Consider the following 20,522-nt stretch of genomic DNA (forward strand, 5'->3'; position numbering starts at 1 on the left):
AAGAGTTGGACATAACTGAAAAAAAATTTTTTTCCCTTGAAATTCTAAATATAAGAATCTATGGGGGCAGCTAGGTGGCACAATGGATAGAGCACCAGCCCTGAAATCAGGAGGATCTGAGTTCAGATCCAGCCTCAGACCGAACACTTGGCACTTACTAGCTGTGTGACCCTGGGCAAGTCACTTAACCCCAATTGCCTAAAAGCAAAAAAAAAAAGAATCTATGCAGAAGGGAGAAAAAAGTTCACTACTCAAAGTACTGACAGAGGAATAAAGGCTTTACTTATTAGTATAGCTAGCAAGCAATATTGATTAATTTATAGTTTCCAGAACAATGAAACCAAGAAGCAAAATTGTATCCTTTTACACATGAGGAAAGGCATAAAATTACAGACATCAGACACAGTACAAGTTACCTAGGTTAGCTCTGCTACAAGGTACTCAATGTCAAATGAAGGATTTGAACTCGGGTTTTCTAGATTCCAAGCCCCAGTTTTCCGACTTTCTTTTATGTGTTGTCTTCTCCTATTAGACTGTAAGCTTCTTGAAGGCAAGGACTAGCTTTCTTTTTTGTATTTTGTATCCCCAGCACTTAGCTATGTGCCTGGCACATGGTAAGCATTTAGTAAACGTTTGTTGACTGATCACTGATAAGTGACAGAGTGACAGCTAGAAGATTCTTCTGATCCTTTGTCGAGCATTCTAAGATTTATGCTCAAGTCCACATAAATACATAACTAGAAAAGGGGGAACCCTTCAATAAAATGTCAACAATTACTTGCACAAGAAAAGCAGAGTCCAATTCATCCTCAAGGACATGTGCATCCATAAAATAGGGGGTCTTTAACTTAGAGTCCATAGATTCCCCCATACTCAAGAAGTCAATGAATAGATATCAAGGAGTACATGAATTTAGATGGGGGGAAAAAAGTTACACCAATCTCTAATTGAAGTTGGAGTCAGCTGGGTGGTACAGTGGATAGAGTGCTAGGCCTGGATTCAAGAAGACTCATCTTCCTAAGTTCAAATCTGGCCTCAGACACTTAGCTGTGTGACCCTGGGCAAGTCACTTAACCCTGTTTGCCTTGGTTTTCTCCTCTATAAAATGAGTTGGAGAAGGAAATGACAAACCACTCCAGTACCTTTGCCAAGAAAACCCCAAATGGGAACACAGAGAGCCAGATACAACTAATTGATTAAACAAACAACAACAAAATAGAAGTTAAGAATTTCCTTCAACTATTTAAAAACATTAGGCAGCTAGGTGGCACAGTGGATAGACCACTGGACCTGGAGTCAGGAAGACCTGAATTCAAATCCAGCCTCAGACATTTTCGATCTTATGACCCTGGGCAAGTCACTTAACCTCTGTTTGCCTCAGCTTCCTCACATGTAAAATGGGGATAATATTAGCACCTGCCTCCCAAGGTTGCTGTGAGGATCAAATGATGAAATAATTGTAAAGCACTTAACAAAGTACCTAGCACATAGTAAGTGCTTTTTTTACAAATGTTAAATATCATCATCATCATCGTCATCAAAGAAGTTGGGTCAAAGGACAGCTAGGTGGTACAGTGGATAGCGCACAGGCCCTGAATTCAGGAGGACCTGAGTTCAAAACCAGTCTCAGACACATAACATTTACTAGCTATGTGACCCTGGGCAAGTCACTTAAACCCCATTGCCTAACCAAAAACAAAACAAAACAAAAAAAAAAGTTCAGCCAATTATGTGGCAAGGATTTTTTAAAATAGCAAGACACAACAGATGGACACCCCAAGTGTGCCTCAGGAATGCAAGTATTGACAAAATGAGGAAGGAACCACAGAAAGGATTTCATTTTATTAGCTAGTTCCTTTCTGGATGATTAATGGGTCCTCATGTCAAAAATTACAAGAGACCTGAATGTGTTCTGACTTGCACCACTAGAGGGAGCCCCCACACTGATGAGACCATGGCTCTCCAGGGATCACACTTCCTTCAGAAACATGGGCAAAGGCATTTTATGTTTATATTGCACAAAGAGGCATGTTTATGAGGGCATGGAAAAAAACCGTGGTATAGTAGATAGAGCATTGGACTTGAAGTCAGCATCATAGTATCATAGCCTTAGACCTGGAAGGGATCTTCTCTCTCTAGCCAGTCTAGAGCCCCCTCAGTTTACAAATGAGGAAATTGAGGCCCAGAGAGGTTGAGTGACTTGCTCAAAGTAGCACAGGTGGAAAGTGTCAGAACCTTGCAGAACCAGAAGAGGTGAACTCGGCTCCTCTAACTCCCATCCTAACATTCTTTCCTGGGTTCAAATCCCAACTCTGACCTTGAGCAAGTCAGTTGACAAATAACTGCTTCTTGCAAGTTCCCAGGATTTACTAAAGACTTAAATGAGATAGAATCTGCATTGGTGGAGGGAATTCCCACACTGGGAATTTTCCATGCTCATAAAATCATAGCTTTTTATACTGTGTCAAGACAAATAGTTGGTGCACTGGATAGAGCACTGGGTAGACAGAAAGGGCAAATCTACTTTATCCCTTTTAGCTCAGTTTCTTCATTGGTAAAAAAAAAATAATAGCATGTATCTCATTGTGTGGATCAAATGAGATAATATACATAAAACACTTTGCAAACCTTAAAGTCCTTTTATAAATATTAGCATTTTTGTAGGGATACATACATTAAAGTGAAATTGTGTTTATGAAAAACAAAAATTTTACTTATTTATTGATGTCCCCTTGTAAATAGCTATGCATGAGTCCTGATGGGATTAGTAGTAGAACACACACACACACATATACACTCACATACACACATATACATACATATAGTCAATCAATCAATAAACATTGAGCGCCTAATATATGCCAGGCACTGTGCTAAACCCTGGAGGTACAAATAGAGGCAAAAGACAGCCCCTGGCCTCAAGGAGCTTTCAATCTAATCAGAGAGACAACATGCAAACAAATACATACAAAGCAAGCTATATGCAGGATAAATAAGAAACAGAGAGAAGGCAATGGAATTAAGAAGGGTTGGTTAGTGTGGGGATTCAGCTTCTTCATTCAGAAAGACTTCTAAGGAAGCCTAAGTTTTTTTAAAGGCAGCACCCAACAGCATTTGACGGAGATTATTGCAGTAAAGGATTGTTTCCTAGCTCAGTCTGTCTCATAGGGAGGGGTGACAGAGACCTTGTCCTGGAGTAGGCAATTGTCCAAGAGTGGGACTCATAGAGTCATAGATTTAAAGCTGGAAATGAACCTGAAGGTCATCTAATACAAACCCTTCATTTTGCAGGAGAAAAAAATTGAGGCTCAGAGGGGAAAGTCGATTGGCCAGGGTCACACAGGTATTGAATGACAGAGTCTGGATTCAAATATGGGTCCTCTGACCCTGCCAAATCCAGGACTCATTTGACTATGTACTTGAATTTCGATTGGAGTCAGCTGGTGACTGGATGGTTCCAGTGAAGGCGTGAGCAAGTTACATCTGGGGGAAGCAGCCGTGGGGAGATTTCTTAAATTGTTCTGTGCCTCTCATAGGCCACTATTTCAGAAAAGCCCTAGCCCTGCTTCACTTCACTCCCTACTCTCCTCTTCATCTCCACCACTTTAGCAACCTCTTTCTGCCCTTTGTACGTTCTTTCCTCTCTCCTCTTCTAGAGGTGGAACCATAAACCAGGATCAAATTAACTTTGCATCTTCCTAGATAGGGTGTGTCACTCTCCTCCCCTGCCATCCTGCTCAAAATCTCTCTTCTGACCAAAGTAGCCTTCCCTGACCATCAGTCCATTACATGGGCAACCTCCCTCACTGGAAGATATGCTCCTTTCAGAACCAGGGAACAGTGTACAAAGTAACAGCAATATTGTATGATAATCAACTGTGAATGACTTAGCTACTTGCAGCAATGTAATGATCCAAGATAATTCCAAAGGTCTTACGATTAAAAATGCTATCTACCCCCCAGAGAAAGAATTGATGGAGTCTGAATGCAGATTGAAGCATATCTTTTTTTTTTACATTCTTCATTTTTCTTGGGTTGGCTTTTTTGTTTGTTTTTTGGTCTGTGTTTTCTTTCACAACATGACTAATATTGAAATATGTTTTGGATGTCTGTACATGTATAACCTATATCAAATTGCTTGCCAACTTTTCAGTGAGTGGGGAGGGAAAGGAGGGAAGGAGAGAATTTGGAACTCAAAATTTTTAGAAATGAATATTAAAAATTGTTTTTACATGTAATTATAAATGTATACACATATATACATACATACACATACTCTGTGTGTGTGTGTGTGTGAATGTAAGCTCCTTGAGACCAAAGACTGTCCTTGATTTTATATTTGTACCCCTAGCACATACCTTGGGCCTTGGTATTGTATGAGATAGGTGAAGAACTCACAGTCCGGGTATGTTAACTCGATTAGCTGAAGCCTGGAGGCCTCAGTCATGTGATGTTAGATAAGGACTGATGCATAAAAACTGCACACGTGCTCAGGGGAGCGGCCCTCCTGCTATGAGCATTTCTGTTGTCCTTTCAGCTCGTAGTGGGACTGCCTGCTTCTCATGAGATTCTAATAAATTTTCTGCACCCTACTTGGAGTGATTCCTGAGTAGTCAATTTGGGTAGGGGTCTTCGCCGTTCCCACACAGTATATAGTAAGCACTTAATGAATGCACTTCCTTTTTTCCTTCCCCTAACCTCCTCCTACCCATAATCATCCTTTGGAAAAAGGGGCCTATTTGTGGGGAGGGGCGGTAACATGTAAAATGCAACAAAACACAGTACTTCCATCTCTGATGGAGGGCCAGCCAGCTATTCCTGAGGCCATCTCAGCCTTCCTAAATCTTTGTCTTGTCCCCAAAAGTTTTGGTCCCTCCTGCTTCTCATGGCCTGGGCCATGCTATGAGAAAATGGAATGGCGGTATGCTTTAAGGATCTTGGCCTCTCCAGGGATCTGGAGGCCCCAGGCCTAGGAGATTTCCTCAACTTCCCAGCTTAGCTCTGCTGGTCTAGGGAGAGGAATGGGGGGTGCTTAAAGTGGGGTGAGACTAGGGGTGAGGAGCCAGCACCTAGTTTTTGCTTTTAGAAGCTGCTTAAACTCCCACTGACTCTCTAAAGTTGGTTCCCCATTTTAAAACTCTCAGTCTCTCCTATTTGTCCCCTTCACCAAGGCCTTGAGATGGGAGGTGGACTTGAGGCCGAGATGTGCCAGAGACTGCACTACACTTGGCTGCTCTATGTGTACCTAGCTATTTGTTGTAGGTACCTGTTTACCTTCATGTTTCTCTCCCCCAACTAGAATATGAGCTTAGGCAGGGACCATATTTTTGCCTTATGTTTCCAAGTCCTTAGCCCAAATCTGTCACACAGTGCTCAATACAATCAATAACTACCCTGAGTCACGAGACTAGCAACCACTGCTCTGGGAGGCCAGGGCCCACTGGGGAAGCCAAATTTCTACAATCTAGTTGAAAGTACTAGTCTTACTAATTATAATGACAATGTCTGGCCCAGAAAGAGAATTGAGAAGCCATACTACCCTCCTTTCTTTGCAGAGATGGGAGACTACTCACAAAGCACTTTGCAAACTTTAAAACACTATATGAATGCCAGTTATTATTATTATTATTATTTGCCTGCAGTAATCAGGCTTCTAGGCTACTGATGATTAAGCCTTCTACTGCACTCCTGCTGAACACAAGCAAAGTTTATAGAGCTTGCGGGGTTGTGCTGGTAAACATTTAACTTTTGGGCTCTCTCAGGGGGAAAAAAAAGTATGCACACACACTATTAAGGTTAATCTGCATTATTAACACTTAAACCTAGACAATCAGTAATAATAAACCAAGCCCCGATAGGTGGTGACTGCTGATTTCTCAGGGATAAGTGATCACATCGAAAATTTAACAATTGGCTTCCCCAAGGTGGTTAGAACTGGCCACAGCACACCCTGATATCAATGTGAAACTGCAAATACGGTCAGACTCAGTTGATCTGTTAGTTAGTTTTGCTGAACAGTTTTTCCCCTACATTCTTTCATTTTCATTCTTCATTATGAGAGATGACTTGCTGGGTAGGGGAGGGAGTAGAAAAATGAGGTGATATCCAAGCAAAATATATTGATGAAAAATTATTTTTTTAAAGGAAAGTGCTAGAAGGCAGAGGCTCAGTGACGTCCTAGGAGACCTGTGTCCCCTTCCCTTCTGTTACTCTAAGTTACTGTTAAATAAGCAGGTTGGCCAAGGCAGTCTCTGAGGTCCCTTCAAACTCTGTAGAATTACTACTCTGTGATTCTATGAGATGTGGCCTCAATTTCATTCTACCTGAATTCAGCCTTAGTTTTAGGAAAGAGCCGACTGAGTCTTTCAGCATGACCTTGGGCAAGTCCTTTGTCCTCTGTGGGCCATCAATTTCCTCCTGGGAGGCAACTAAGTGGTTCAGTAGGTAGAAGGTGAGATTTGGAATTAGAGAGACCTGAGTTCAAATCCTGCCTAAGATAGTTGACAGCAGTGTAATGCTGGGCAGCCATTTATACCCCTCTGGGGCCTCAGTTTTCCTAATCTATAAAATGAAGGGGTTGGCTTCCATAGTCTTCTAAGGTGTCTTCCAGTTCTAACAGGATACTTGAGAATTTGGTGGGGAGGGTTGACTTCAAGTCCCATTTTAGCACACCCCTTCACACCTTGCAGCTATCTGTTTCTTTTGTTACCGCTCTTCCCCCCACTGTCCAGTAGTTAGGATTCTTCACCCACTTCTTCTGGAGGGGAGGGGAAGATTTCTCAGAAGTGACCTCATGATATGCTGGGGTCTGTCTCCCCCTACAGGGGGCTGTCAGTGTTCAGACCCTAGAGGGCACCTTTAAAACTGACCCAGCTTAGTTTTTGATACATAGTACAGGTTGCAAACGTTTCCTAGTTAAGATTCTGCACTGAAGACAAAGTCAGCAAAGAAAACAGCCAAGTGCTAATGAGCCTTCAGGATATGTGTGTTGGGGCATAGAAAGCCTCTAAAGGGTTTCCCAATGTGTATCCACAATATGCTATTTCTACTGCCCATATAAGCCAGCACGGGCTACTGACAGACAGGTGAACTGTAGTTTATTTGTCCACTAAATATTCTTTCCTCCTGAGCTATGGGACCCAGAGAGAGTAACAGAAAAGAAGACCATGTTTCTTACATAGCAGTCTTGGCTAAGAAGCTGTAGGACCTGCAGGTAGTAAAAGGTACTTATTAAAACAAGAAAGAGATATTTAATTTGTTACAAAGGAAAGAATGTGTCCTTTAGCATAGTCATTTACACCAGACCAAATAGTATCTTCATCAGTTAGTTAATTAGCTTTTTTAGGCCTCTGCAATGGACTTTATTAGATAGGATTAAGAGAGCAGAAATGGGTTTCTGAACTATTGAGATCCTATGAATTTTATTTTGTACTCATAAAGCAATTGGGGGAAGGGAGGTACTAAAGGAGATATCCAGTACTGTCAAAAGAGGCAACATACGAAAAGAAAAAGAAAATTTGCAAATACTGGCCAAAATGGAGTTAGTTATGTTCTCAAAATCTACTTTCAACATTACCAGTTGGTGGAACTAAGATATCAGGGGCAGCCATCTAACTGACCTTTCCCAATACTCCCCTCCACACACCTTCTAAAAAACACCTCTCCCTTTGACCCAGCAATAGTACTTCTAGGGCTCCCAAAGAGATCATACAAATGTGAAAAGGACCCACATGTACAAAAATATTTATAGCAGCTCTTTTTGTGGTGGCAAAGATTTAGAAATTGGAAGGATGCCCATCAATTGGGGAATGGCTGAACAAGTTGTGATATATGAATATAATGGAATACTATTGTGCTATAAGAAATGATGAACAGGCAGACTTCAGAAAAACCTGGAAAGACTTGTATAGTCTGATGCTGAGTGAAGTGAGCAGAACCAGGAGAACATTGTATACAATAACAGCCATGTTGTGCGATGACTAATATTGATAGACTTAACCCTTCTTAGCAATACAAGGATCTACAACATCTCCAAAGGCCTCATGATAGAAAATGCTATCCACATCCATAAAAAGAACTAAAGAGTTTGAATGCAGATTGAAGCACATTATTTGCTATTTTTTTCTTCTGTTTTGTTTTGTTTCCTCTTTCTGGTGGTTCCTCCTATTTGGTTCTAATGCTTCCTTACAACATCATTAATGTAAACATATGTTTAATAGGAATGTACACATATAGCCTATATCATATCGCACACCATCTTGGGGAGGGAGGAGGAGAAAAATTTTAAACTCAAAAGCTTATGGAAAGCTGTGTGACCCTGGGCAAGTCACTTAACCCCAATTGCCCTCACCAAAAAAAAAAGAAAAAAGAAAAAAAGCTTATGGAAATGATTATTGATAAATCAAAATAAATTAATTTTTTAATTTTTTTTAAAAAACACCTCAAATCAAATTTTGGAGAGGCTGAGGCAATAGAAAACTTAAGAGGTCAGCAGGAGAAGTCTGTGACACTGGGATGGAGGCCTATCCCTCAAATACACACACACACACACACACACACACACACACACACACACACACACATGGCAAACAGCAGCAGTAACCTCTGGAGCTCTCAGCCCAGAGATAGTAAGGGGGTCAGACAACTAGTCAAAAAGAGATTACAGGGGACCATTTGTTAGTAATGAGTATAGCTGGTACTGATTGGCAACTCTATCATCACAGTTCCAGGTGGGGAGGAGTCATTCACAAGGCAACACAGGCCCTGGTCACAGTTCCAAAGCAGAGAAGAGTGCTAGCATTTGGGGCTGCAGGGGACCAGGGGCCCTTCTGGGTAAAGACCAGAGTGCAGACTAGGAGAGCAGTGACCATAGCTCTGCCAGGATCATACCACCTTGGAAGCACCAAAAACTTGCATACCCCTAGAACTGGCTCTGAAAACGGTAGCATGACAAAGCCTAAAGCTGGGGATAGTGCCTCTGCACCCCCCAGGTGAGCAAAGCCTAATTTTAACATAAAGTTCAAAGTGAAGAAGTGGTCTGGAAAAATGAGCAAACAACAACAGCAACAACACAACAAAAAGCTACTATGGTGGCAGGGAGGATCAAAACACAAACTCAGAAGAAGACAACAATGTGAAAACATCTACCAAAAAAGCCTCAAAGAAAAATGCTAATTGGATCCAAATCCAACAAGAATTCCTGGAAGAATTAAAGAAAGAGAGAAGAGGAAGGTACAGGTAGAAGAAAACTTGGGGAAAGAAACGAAAGTGATGCAAGAAAATTATGAAAAGAGAATTAACATCTTGGTAAAAGGGACACAAAAAATACTGAAGAAGGTACCTCTACCACTGCCCCCACCTCTTCCTCCTTCTCCTCCTCCATCTTCTCCTCTTCTTCCTCACCAACATCACCATCATCTTCATACTCCTCCTCCTCCTTCTGCTCCTGCTGCTGCTGCTTCTCCCCCCATTTCCTTGGAGCAGAACATCCTGGTGCCTCTTTTGTGAAGTGGCAGCTGAGGAGACCCCCAGACTTGCCATGGCCAATGAAAAGCCAAAGGAAGGCATCAAGACTGAAAACGACGACCACATTAAGTTGAAGGTGGCAGGGTAAGATGGTCCAGGGGTGCAATTTAAGATTAAGAGGCACACACCACTTAGTAAACTAATGAAAGCCTATTGTGAATGACAGGGTTTGTCAATGAGGCAGATCAGATTCCGATTTGATGGACAACCAATCAATGAAACAGACACACCTGCACAGCTGGAAATGGAGGATGAAGATACAATTGATGTATTCCAGCAGCAGACAGGAGGCACTTACTAAAAAGAGAACATGCAACTCTACTTCAGAACTGCGCTCCCAAGGAAAATAACATATTCACAATTAGAAAACCAAGATTTGGTTCATCCACATCCTGACTACTGCAGTGTAGTTTTCTCTCTTCTTTGATTCCCTTCCTCCACTCCTTTATTGTACATAAAGTAGCTGGTGTATATGCATAGGCATAATATGTATTTTTTTTTAACTAAATGGCCAATGGTATGTTATGATCAACATCAAATGGAGATGGGGAGGGGAAAAACAAACTGGTTCTGTGAAAATATCCCTTTTCTCCATTACTGGCATGCTCATTCAACTTTTATCTTTATATTCCAGTAAGTTATTTTGCTCTCACTGTTTAACAATAAAAAAAAACCCACAAAAAATCCTTGCATACCTTGTTTGATTGGATAATTTCAATGTTTTTCTTTTATCATTGTAAAACCAAGGATGATTTTATAACTTTTTTGTACATAGCTGTTACATGTAGGGCAATCTCTGTCTCTCAGTAGGGATAAATTACTAAAAAAAAAAATTGACCCTAGATAGTTTTCCCTTCAAGTTAAACATCTTGTTTAAATAAACTTCTTGTTTAAAATTAAAAAAATACTGAAGAAAATAATGCCTTAAAAAAAACAGAATTGGCCAAATGATAAAAGAGGCACAAAAATCCACTGAAGAGAATTCCTTAAAAAGTAGAATTAGCCAAATGGAAAAAGAGGTACAAAATCTCACTCAAGAAAATAATTCCTTTAAAAATATAATTGGGAAAGTAGAAACAATAAGACAAAGTCAAAAGAATGAAAAAAATAAAATAAAATGTGAAACATCTCATCAGAAAAACAACTGATCTGGGAAATAAATGGAGGACAGATAGAAAAGTATTGGCCTACCTGAAAGCCATGATGAAAGAAAGAGCTTAGACATCATATTTCAAGAAATTATCAAGGAAAACTTCCCCAGTATCTTAGATCCAGAGGGTAAAATAGAAATGGAAAGAATCCACCAAACATCTCTTGAAAGACATCCCAAAATGAAAACTCTCAGGTATGTTATAGTGAAATTCTAGACCTCCCAGGTCAAAGAGAAAATACTTCAAGCAGCCAGATAGGAATAATTCAAATATCGTGGAGCCATAGTCAAGATCACACAAGATTTAATGGCTTCCATATTAAAGGAGCAGAGGGCTTGGAATACGATGCTCTGGAAGGCAGTGGAGCTAGGATTACAACCATGAATAACCTTCCCCCAAAAATGAGTATAATCCTTCAAAAAAAAGGGAATAAATAGATATTTAATGAAATAGAGGATTTTCAAGCATTCCTAATGAAAAGACCAGAGCTGAATAGAAACTCTGATGTTAAAACACAAGACTCAAGAAAAGCATAAAAAGGTAAACATGAAAGAGTACTTATATGGGACTCAATAAAGTTAAGTTATTTACATTCCTGTATGGGAAGAAGATATGTGTAACTCCTAAGAACTTTATCATTATTAGGTCTGTTAAAAAGGAATTTACATAGACAGAGGGCATAGGTGTGAGTCAATTATGTTGAAATGTTCTCCCCTCCCCCCAAAAAAATGAAGGAGTGAGAAAGAGGGATGTACTGGGAGTAGTGGGAAAGTTGAGGTAGAATGAGGGAAATTTTCCTCACAGAAAAGAGCTTTTACAATGCAGGGGAAAATGGAGAAGGGGTGGCAGGTAACACTCAAACCTTACTCCCATTGGACTTGGTTCAAAGAGGGAAGAACATGTGTGTGTGTGTGTGTGTGTGTGTAAGTTAGATTTCTATACACAACTGAGTGTGTGTGTGTGTGTGTGTATAGAAATCTAACTTACCCAATAGAGAAATAGGAGGAGGACAGGATAAAAGAAAGGGGTGGATGATAAAAAGGAGGGCAGATTCAGGGAGGCAGTGGTTAGTAGCAAAGAAGACTTTTGAGGAGGAACAGGAGAAAAGGGGCAGGGGGAAAAACAGAAGAAAATGGGAAGGAGAGAAATACATAGTAATTATAACTGTGAATGTGAATGGGATGAGCTCATTCATAAAACAGAAGCAGATAGGAGAATGGAATAAAAACCAGAATCCAGCAATATGTTATTTACAACAGACACATTGAAACAGAAAGACACACACAGTTAAAATAAGAGGCTGAAGCAGAATCCAATACGCTTCAGTTGAAGTAAAAAAAAAAAGGCAGGGGTAGCAATCATGATCTCACACAAAGCAAAAACAAAAATTATTGTTGTTATTGTATACAACTTTTTGTGACCCCATTTGGGGTTTTCTTGGCAAAGATACTGGAGTGGTTTGCCATTTCCTTCTCCAGCTCATTTGATGGAAGAGGAAACTAAGGCAAACAAGGTTAATTAACTTGCCCGGGGTTATACAGCCAATAAGTGTCTGTGGCCAAATTTGAACTCAGGAAGATGAGTATTCCTGACTGCAGGACCACCACTCTGTCTACTGTGCCGCCTAGCTGCCCCAAAGCAAAAATAGACTTAATTAAAAGAGATAATCCAGGAAACTACATTATGCTAAAAGATGCCATAGAAAATGAAGTAATATCAATTTTTAAAAATTTTTTAGTGAGGCAATTGGGGTTAAGTGACTTACTTAGAGTCACACAGCTATCGAGTATTATGTGTCTGAGGCCAAATTTGAACTCAGGTCTTCCTGCCTCCAGGGCCAGTGCTCTATCCACTGCACCATCTAGCTGCCCCATTATCAAAAATTTTTACAGCAAGTTCTGTGGTAAAGGCCTCATTTCTCAAATATACAGGGAACTGAGTCAAATTTATAAAAATAAGAACCATTCCTCAATGATAATGGTCAAAGCATATAAACAGGCAGTTTTCAGAAATCTAAAATCATAGGAGGAAATGCTATAAATCAACATTGATTAGAGAGACTCAGATTAAACCAACTCAAGTGTACCACCTCACACCTATAAAAAATGACAAATGCTAGAAGGGATGAGGGAGAAATGGGTATGCTGGTGAACTGCTAGTGGAGTAGCGAACTGGTCTAGTGAAGAACGATTTGGAACTATGTCCAAAGGCCTATAAAACTGTGCATACCCTTTGACCCAGTGATACCACTACTAGGTAGAGTATCTTAGGGAGATATGTGTATAAGAATATTTGTATATGTGTAAGAAAATGTATAAGAATGTATATGTATACGTGTATGTTTAAGATATTTACATATGTATATGTATATGAATATGTATAAGAATATTTATGGCAGATCTTTTTGTGATGGCAAAGAATTAGAAATTGAGGGGATGCCCCTGAGGACTAGCTGGACAAGTTGTGGCATATGATTATAAAGGAGTACTATTGTGCTATAAGAAATGTTGGGAGGAGTGGTTTCAGAAAAAAAATAGCAAGATGTTTATGAACTGATGCAAAGTGAAGTGAAAAGAACTGGGAACTCATTGTGCATAGTAACAGCACTATTGTAATGATTACAGATTGTGAAAGATTTAGCTATTCTTATCGATACAATGATCCAAGATAATTCCAAAGGACCTATGATGAAAAAAAATGCTATTCACCTCCAGAGAGAGAAGTGAACTGAGTGCAAAGTGAAGTATAGTTTTCTCAAAAACAGCAATAACAATGCCAATCCACTACAAATTACCAACTCATCTTCTACCCCTGGAGACACACAAAGAGTAACCTAAGCAGAAGCAATTTACTTCCATTAAAAATAAAAACTATCTAATTTTATCTATGCAGAGAATTTGCAGGTTGGAAACTTTCTCCAAGGATGCATATAAGCAATTCCTCTGTGATTTACCGTCTTAAAGAGATTGCCTGGAGCGCTTTAGAGGTAAAGTGATTTGCCCATGGTCACAATCATCCAGCACATGTCCAAAGCAGGACTTGGACCTAGTCTTTCTTACTCCAAAGCCTGTCCTCTGTCCACTATTCCATCCTGTCTCTCCCTTAGTAAGTATTTATCTAAAAATAATTGTTTTTCAGTGGGTGGCTAAAATACAAGGCAGCTGGGGAGGGGACTGGGGAGGAAGTCCTAGGAGGAGAGAATCACAAGATTTTGGAGCTGTAATAGCTCTTATCTAGTCCAACCTCCTCATTTTATAGAGGAGGAAACTGAAACTCACAGAGAGGCAGTAATTTCTCTAAGGTTACACAGCTAGTAAGCAGCAGACTGTCCAGGTCCTCTGGTTCCAAATTCAGATCTTAATGCATTCCCCTATACAACAAACTCCTCTGTTTTGTGAAGGGGAGCTTGCTCTTTCATTTACAGCCATGAGATGATGCCTCAGGTTTTCCACAGCAAGCAAATCTGACTGCCGGTATGTATCTTAACTCTCTCATCTTAGATTTGTTTTCAAGACTGGGCTTACACAATTCTTATTGTAAATTACAATTAAAAAAAAAACAGCCCTAAGGAGGACACAGTTTGAGGGAAAGAATCTGCTATTTTGGATGGGACTTGTCAGGACAAGTTAGCATTTTAAAAATTCTTCAAAGGGACTCTGAAGAAGGAAGCATGATTCAGGCTGTAACAATAGCTGCTCAGACCTTTAAATAGCCAAATTCAATCCTGTTGAAAGTGCAAAGAAAGGTTCTCTGGAGACCTTAAATTAGGCTTTAACTTCTTCTTCCAAAGCTCATCAATAAAGCTAGAACAGGGTTAGAGAGGGTGATGGAGGAGAGAGTAAGGCTTCCTTCCACAAGCTTACCAGTACCATTCTAAACAGCAAATGTGTTAGACCTCCCTCCTTGGGCGGCTCCATCCAACCAGACCAAATCTAATAGGGCTAAGTCTGATCTGCCAGTCCCAATGTCTCTCTTTCCTCAGCAGTGCCTTGATTCCACTGAGGTCAGGCTTATTGTTACACTGCAAGGAGCCTTCCCCCAAAGAGGGCAGGTTGGGGTTTGATTGTTAATAGCTCTGAAACCTGCCTTCCCAGTCGTTTGAATAGAAGAACACACTCAGGGTTTGTTCATGACTGTACATGAAGTACATGACTGTACAGAAGTTAAGAGGAAAGACAGACTCCCTGAGAAGATGCAAAGACAGAACCACCTAAGTGCCCCCTGCAAAGGGGCAAAGCCTCCAAAGAGGAGTTTAGAGATTCAGAGCTGGAAAGAAGCATAGCCATCTAGCCCCTTCCTTTGAACAGAGGAGGAAACTAAAGTCCAGGGGTGTGACGTGTCCAAAGTCACCCAGGGAGCAAATTGGCAGATGGGATTTATAATTGTTGGCGCAGCTAGGTGGTACAGTGGATGGAATGCTGAGCCTGAGGTCAGGAAGACTCATCTTCCTGAATTCAAATTTGCCTCAGACACTTACTAGCTTTGTGACCCTGGGCAAGTCACTTAATCCTGTTTGCCTCGGTGTCCTCATCTGTAAAATGAGCTGGAGAAGGAAATGGCCAACCACTCTGGTATCTTTGCAAAGAAAACCCCAAATGGGAGAGTCAGACATGACTGAATAACAACAACAAAAGGAGCCTTCCCCCAAAGAGGGCAGGTTGAGTTTTAATTGTCAACAGCTCTGACACCTGCCCTCCTGATCATTTGAATAGGAAAACACACTCAGGGTTTGTTCATGACCATACACGAAAGTAAAGAGGAAAGCCAGACTGCCAGTAGTTAACTGATGAGATCCAAAGGTAGGACCAAGTTAGTGTCCCCTGCGAAAGGGGCAAAGTCTCTAAAGAGTTTATAAATGTTATTTCATTTGACCCTCACAATAACTCTGTTAAGTAGGTACTATTATTTTCCCTATTTTATAAGAGAAGAAACTAAAGCTGAGAAAGTTTAAGGGTCACAAAGCTAGTAGGAGTCAGAAAGACCTAGTCCAATCATTTATCCACTGTACCACCTATTAGCCTGAGTTCAAATTCTGACTCTGAGATGTATTATCTATGTAATCCTGGGCAGCTCCCTTAATCCCTCAGTGCCCTCAGGCAATTTACTGAGGCTCTAAATTATAGATCAAGTTGCCCACTTGTAACTGTGGAGGGCATAAGCTTAACTAGGAGATTCTTTTACCTGGAGCAAAAATAATTTGAGGAGCTAGTAACATTTGCAGAAGCTGCTCTGACTTTCCTGTGTGCAGTTACTTAAGGAAAAAGGAGCAGCTAGCCCTGTTCCTTCTCCCATCCTTATGCTTCTCACTGTTGGGAGAGAGCCTGATAACAACTCTATGGCATAGACTGACTTCTGGCGAGCTCCTGGCATAAGTGTGCTCTGGGTAGAAGCCTCTATAAATTAGATTTCTTTGTAAATTAGCTCAGCAGTTGGGTCTTGCACAAAGGGAGCCAGTAGTTTAGAACTTGGGTATTACATAACACATCAGGACAAACCATAGAATTCTGCTATCTAGCTTTAAGCAGTGGTCACTACAGGACTGCAACTGAGATACATCTTTTATTTAACCTGTCTTTATTTAAATAAGCTCTTCAGCAGAATTCTCTATCTACAATACACAGTCATACTTGAGAGAATAGGGAAGGACTGAGAAGGTACTGTTAAAGACTTAAGTAATTGCTTTCACTGCCCATGTGACAGAGCTGCCATTGCTCATACTCTTGATTTACTCTGAGCCCAAGAGCTCAAGCAACTTATAGCACACCCTGATATATAAGACTTCTCCAGGGATTCACACAACAGAAGGGAAAGAGCAGGAAAGTCATACAAGAAGAGGAGACCCCAACAGCTAGCTACCCTCTTCTCACTCTCTATTTCCCTCCTTTTGGGATGTGTGGATAAAATCCGCATGATTTTATTTTCTCTTACAATTTGCCTCAGAGTGGGATATACAGTGAATAGGCTGGTAAAACCCCCTGCCTTTAGCTGCTGTTTACTAGCCACGCCACTCATCTGCTCTGACTTCCTTATTTCAATGACAGCTTTTCCCTGTCAAGGCCTGTATTCCCTACTTTTGCTTGTACAAGGAGTCCACAGAGACCTTGCTTTTCAGGAAGTGGCAGGAAAATGGATAAAGACTGGAAAGATATCTCCTTGCCAAGATCCCAAACAAGTTGCTGGGTAGCCTGTCACACAAGTGAATGAGAACACATACACACACACACACACACACACACACACACACACACACACACACTCCTCATTAAACCCCTGACTCTACCCACCACCCCCCTCTTCTAAGGCATCATCTCCCTCATAATCGATCAGCTAGTTCTATAGGTGGTTTAATGGACCAGCCTAAAATACCAGCCCCAAGGCTCTGCTTTTGCCTGTTTTTGTCTATTTCCTGTAGACTGTCTCAGAGAAGGAGACCAGTGTTGTCGTCAAGACTATTGCCCATAAGTGTTGCTTGCTGGCCTCATAAAACTCACTTCTCTGGCATCCTAATGTATTTGTAGAATTCAGCAACAGGCAGCCAGGTACAGGTACAAGAACAAACACTGACTTGAGAGTCAGAAGACAAGTCAAGGCTCCTGTTCAGTCATTTCAATGGTGTCCAACTTCATGACCCCATTTGGGGTTTTCTTGGCAAAGATACAGGAGTGGTTTGCCATTTCCTTCTCCATCTCATTTTGCAGATGAGGAAACAAAGAGGCAAACAGGGTTAAGTGACTTGCCCAGGGTCACATAGCTAGAAAGCCTCTGAGGCCAGATTTGAACTCAGGAAGATGAATCTTCTTGACTCCAGGCCCACACTATATCTACTATGCCACCTTGCTGCCCTATGACCTGGGTTCATAGTCTGCCTTTTCTACTAACTACCTGTGTGACTTTGGGCAAGTCATTTGACCTTGAACTTCAGTTTGCTCATCTGTAAATATGAGGGGGTTGAACTAGTTCTAAGTCTATGATCCTGTGGTGTGTATTTTCCTATCATGGCTCTTTCAGGTTTACAAAGCACCTTTCTCACAGCGATCCCTGACACCACCACCACCACCACACCATGCAGACTCTGATCATCTCATTCCTGGACTATGACATTAGCTTGCTGGCTGATCACTCCATCTCCAGTCTCGCCACTACTGTCCTTTCTCCACTCAGCTGTCAAATATATTGCTAAAGCACGGATCTGACAGAGGCACCTTCCTACTGAGCAAACATCAGTGCCTCCTTATCCCCTCCAGGATCAAATACAAAATCCTATGCTTGGCTTTTGAAGCCCTTCAACGTCACTCCAGTCTTCTTGTTCCTTACTCCCTGACCCATACTTACTCTGCAATACAGTGTTAATGGCTTCTTACTGTTCCTTGCACAAGACACTCCATTTCCTGACTCTGGTCATTTTCTCTGGCTGTCTGCTATGCCTGGAATGCTTTCCCTCCCCACTTCTGCCTTCTGGCTTCTTTGGCTTCATTCTAGTCTCCTTTAAAATCTCACCTTCTGAAAAAAGCCTTCTCCAGTCTCTCTTACTGCCAGTGCCTTCCTTGTGAGATCCCTTTTTATCCAACCTGTATACATCTTATTTGTACATAGTCATATGTATGTTGTCTCTCCCATTAGATAGTGAGCTCCTTGAAGGAAAGGACTGTCTTTTGCCTTTCTTTTGCAGAAAAACTTTATTGCATTGTTTGAACTGAGTCCTACATACCTGAGAAACCAGACTTGTTGCTTAGAGACCAGATTTGTTTAACAATTAACTCAGGACATGTAGGTTATGATGACCCAAAAAAACCCTTCATGGAGATCTAAAGAATGATGCAAGGAATGCAAGTTTTCTCCTGTTATACATATCAAGCGATCTTGGTGTCTTACTTGGAGACTGCCTCCATGCTGGCCAATAAGCTGATGTTTCTTTGTTCCTTTGTATATAAAACTTCGGGGGGCGGGGAGAGATAAGGGTAATTTATTTCAGCTTTTCCTTCTGCTGGATAAATTAAAAGAAATGTTTTTCTAAAAATATTTTCAGTTCTCAGTTTGTTCTTGACTGTCACTTTGTGTCCTCTGTATCTCCAGCACATAGTACAGTGCCTGATGTATAGTAAGTTCTTAATAAATGTTTGACTGACTAATCGAACCCCATGAGGCAAGCAGTACAAGTATTATTAACCTTAACTTATAGATGAGGAAATTGTGTCTCAGAAAGGTTAACTGACTTGTCTAAGATCACACAGCAAGTTAGTGTCAGAACTAGGACTTGACCTAGTTCCCTGATCCTAAATCTTTTTCTCTATGCTGTGTTAATATAACCAGTTCATAGCTAGCAATTCAGAAATAGAGCTCCTGAAGACAAATCAGGGCTGGAGAAAAACTGAGGTTGAAGTCATGAGAATGAGTTCCTGAGTAAGGTGGTATAGAGGGGTAATAGCTGAGGGGAGTCTCTGGGGAATACTTATAGTTGGAGGAAGTGGTATATTGGTAAATGTTTTATGACTGGCTCTCCAAAGAGAAAAAATGCCCACAAACCACACTTAAGTTTAGTCTGCATTGTTAGTATTTTCTCTATCACTCTCTTAAGTCTAGACAATCAGCAAAATAATAAATCAAGGCTTGATTTGTAGGGTTCGTTAGCCAATTTCCCAGACATAAATGATAACACTGAAAATTTAACAGTTGGCATGGCTCCAGCCCACCTCTGCCAGTCAGTCTTCATGTAAACACACATTAAAAAAAAAAAGACAGGACTTATTTTAACCTGACAGAAAACATAAATGACTAACACTGGAGCCCATAAATAGTTAATACAATTTTCTTTCCCTCCCTAGCTGTTCTTCCTCTCCCCTAGGGACTTATATGTTCCCTTCAGGTTTATAACGCTGTAAAGGTAAAGGTACAAGGTTAAGGTACTTGAGGTTGATGCAGAGTCAAAACCCTTTCCCTCTGAGGAGCGCTGCCTTTTGAGGAATTTAGACCATTTTCTGGGCTTAAAACACAAGCCTTGTTTGAGCACGCAACTCACCTCCCCCAAGAGAAAATGCTTGGGGCTGAGAGTCAGTACTCATCCCTGGTCTTCATGGTTTGCCCAGCTTATAGTATCAACAAAAGGCCAGGTCTAAGTTTACTCTTCTACATTGTATCTCTGTTCTTTGCTCCTTGGCTGTGGTCCCCACTTGGCTTCTTGGGTTAAGAGGATTCTTGGTGGGGGGAAAGGAGACTGCATGGATATCCTGACTTCTATCCATAGGGACCTAAATCTCTCTCTCTGTGGAGCCCCTGTCTCCTCTTTGTCTTTCCAACAACTTTTATTTCCCTTGTCCCCCAGACCTATTTTAAAGAATGAAGCCAGAAATATTTTTATTGATATCTTCATTTTCTATCACCTTTAGTTCCAAATATATACCTCTCTTTCTTATCTCAAGAAAGCCTCCCAGAATAAGAAAGAAAAAAAAAAGCAGTTTAGCGAAACCAATATATTAACCAGGTCTGAAAATATATACAATGTTCCATCCAACCTCTGCAAAGAAGGGCAAGAGATACTTTTCCTCATTTCTGCTTTAGGGCCAAATTTGATCATTATAATTACAGAGTTCAGTTTTGTTTGTCTTTCCTTTCCTTTTATATTGCAGTCATTCTATATATTCTATTACTGGTTCTGCTTTGCATTGGTTCATGTCAGTCTCCCTGGGCTTGTCTGTATTCTTCATAGTCTTCATTTCTTACAGCACAATACTGTTCAATTATATTCATATACCTATAGTTTGTTTAGCCATTCCCCATTCCTTGGTCACTACTTTGTTTCCATTCTTTGTTACTTTAAAAAGTCTGCTTTTTTTTTTTTTGGCTAGGCAA

General features: G+C 40.8%; 2 pseudogenes across 1 annotated transcript in view; one reads left to right on the forward strand and one right to left on the reverse strand.

The window, feature by feature from the left end:
* The window catches only part of LOC110212122 (small ribosomal subunit protein eS8 pseudogene), a 58,465-nt pseudogene that overhangs the window by 8,953 nt on the left and 28,990 nt on the right, over positions 1-20,522 (reverse strand). The window lies entirely within an intron of this gene.
* On the forward strand, positions 9,539-9,826 carry LOC110212123 (small ubiquitin-related modifier 2-like; annotated as a pseudogene).

This window comes from Phascolarctos cinereus, unplaced genomic scaffold, assembly GCF_003287225.1.
Source record: "Phascolarctos cinereus isolate Bilbo 61053 unplaced genomic scaffold, phaCin_HiC Scaffold_5;HRSCAF=322, whole genome shotgun sequence".
In the NCBI taxonomy this organism is placed as follows: domain Eukaryota; kingdom Metazoa; phylum Chordata; class Mammalia; order Diprotodontia; family Phascolarctidae; genus Phascolarctos; species Phascolarctos cinereus.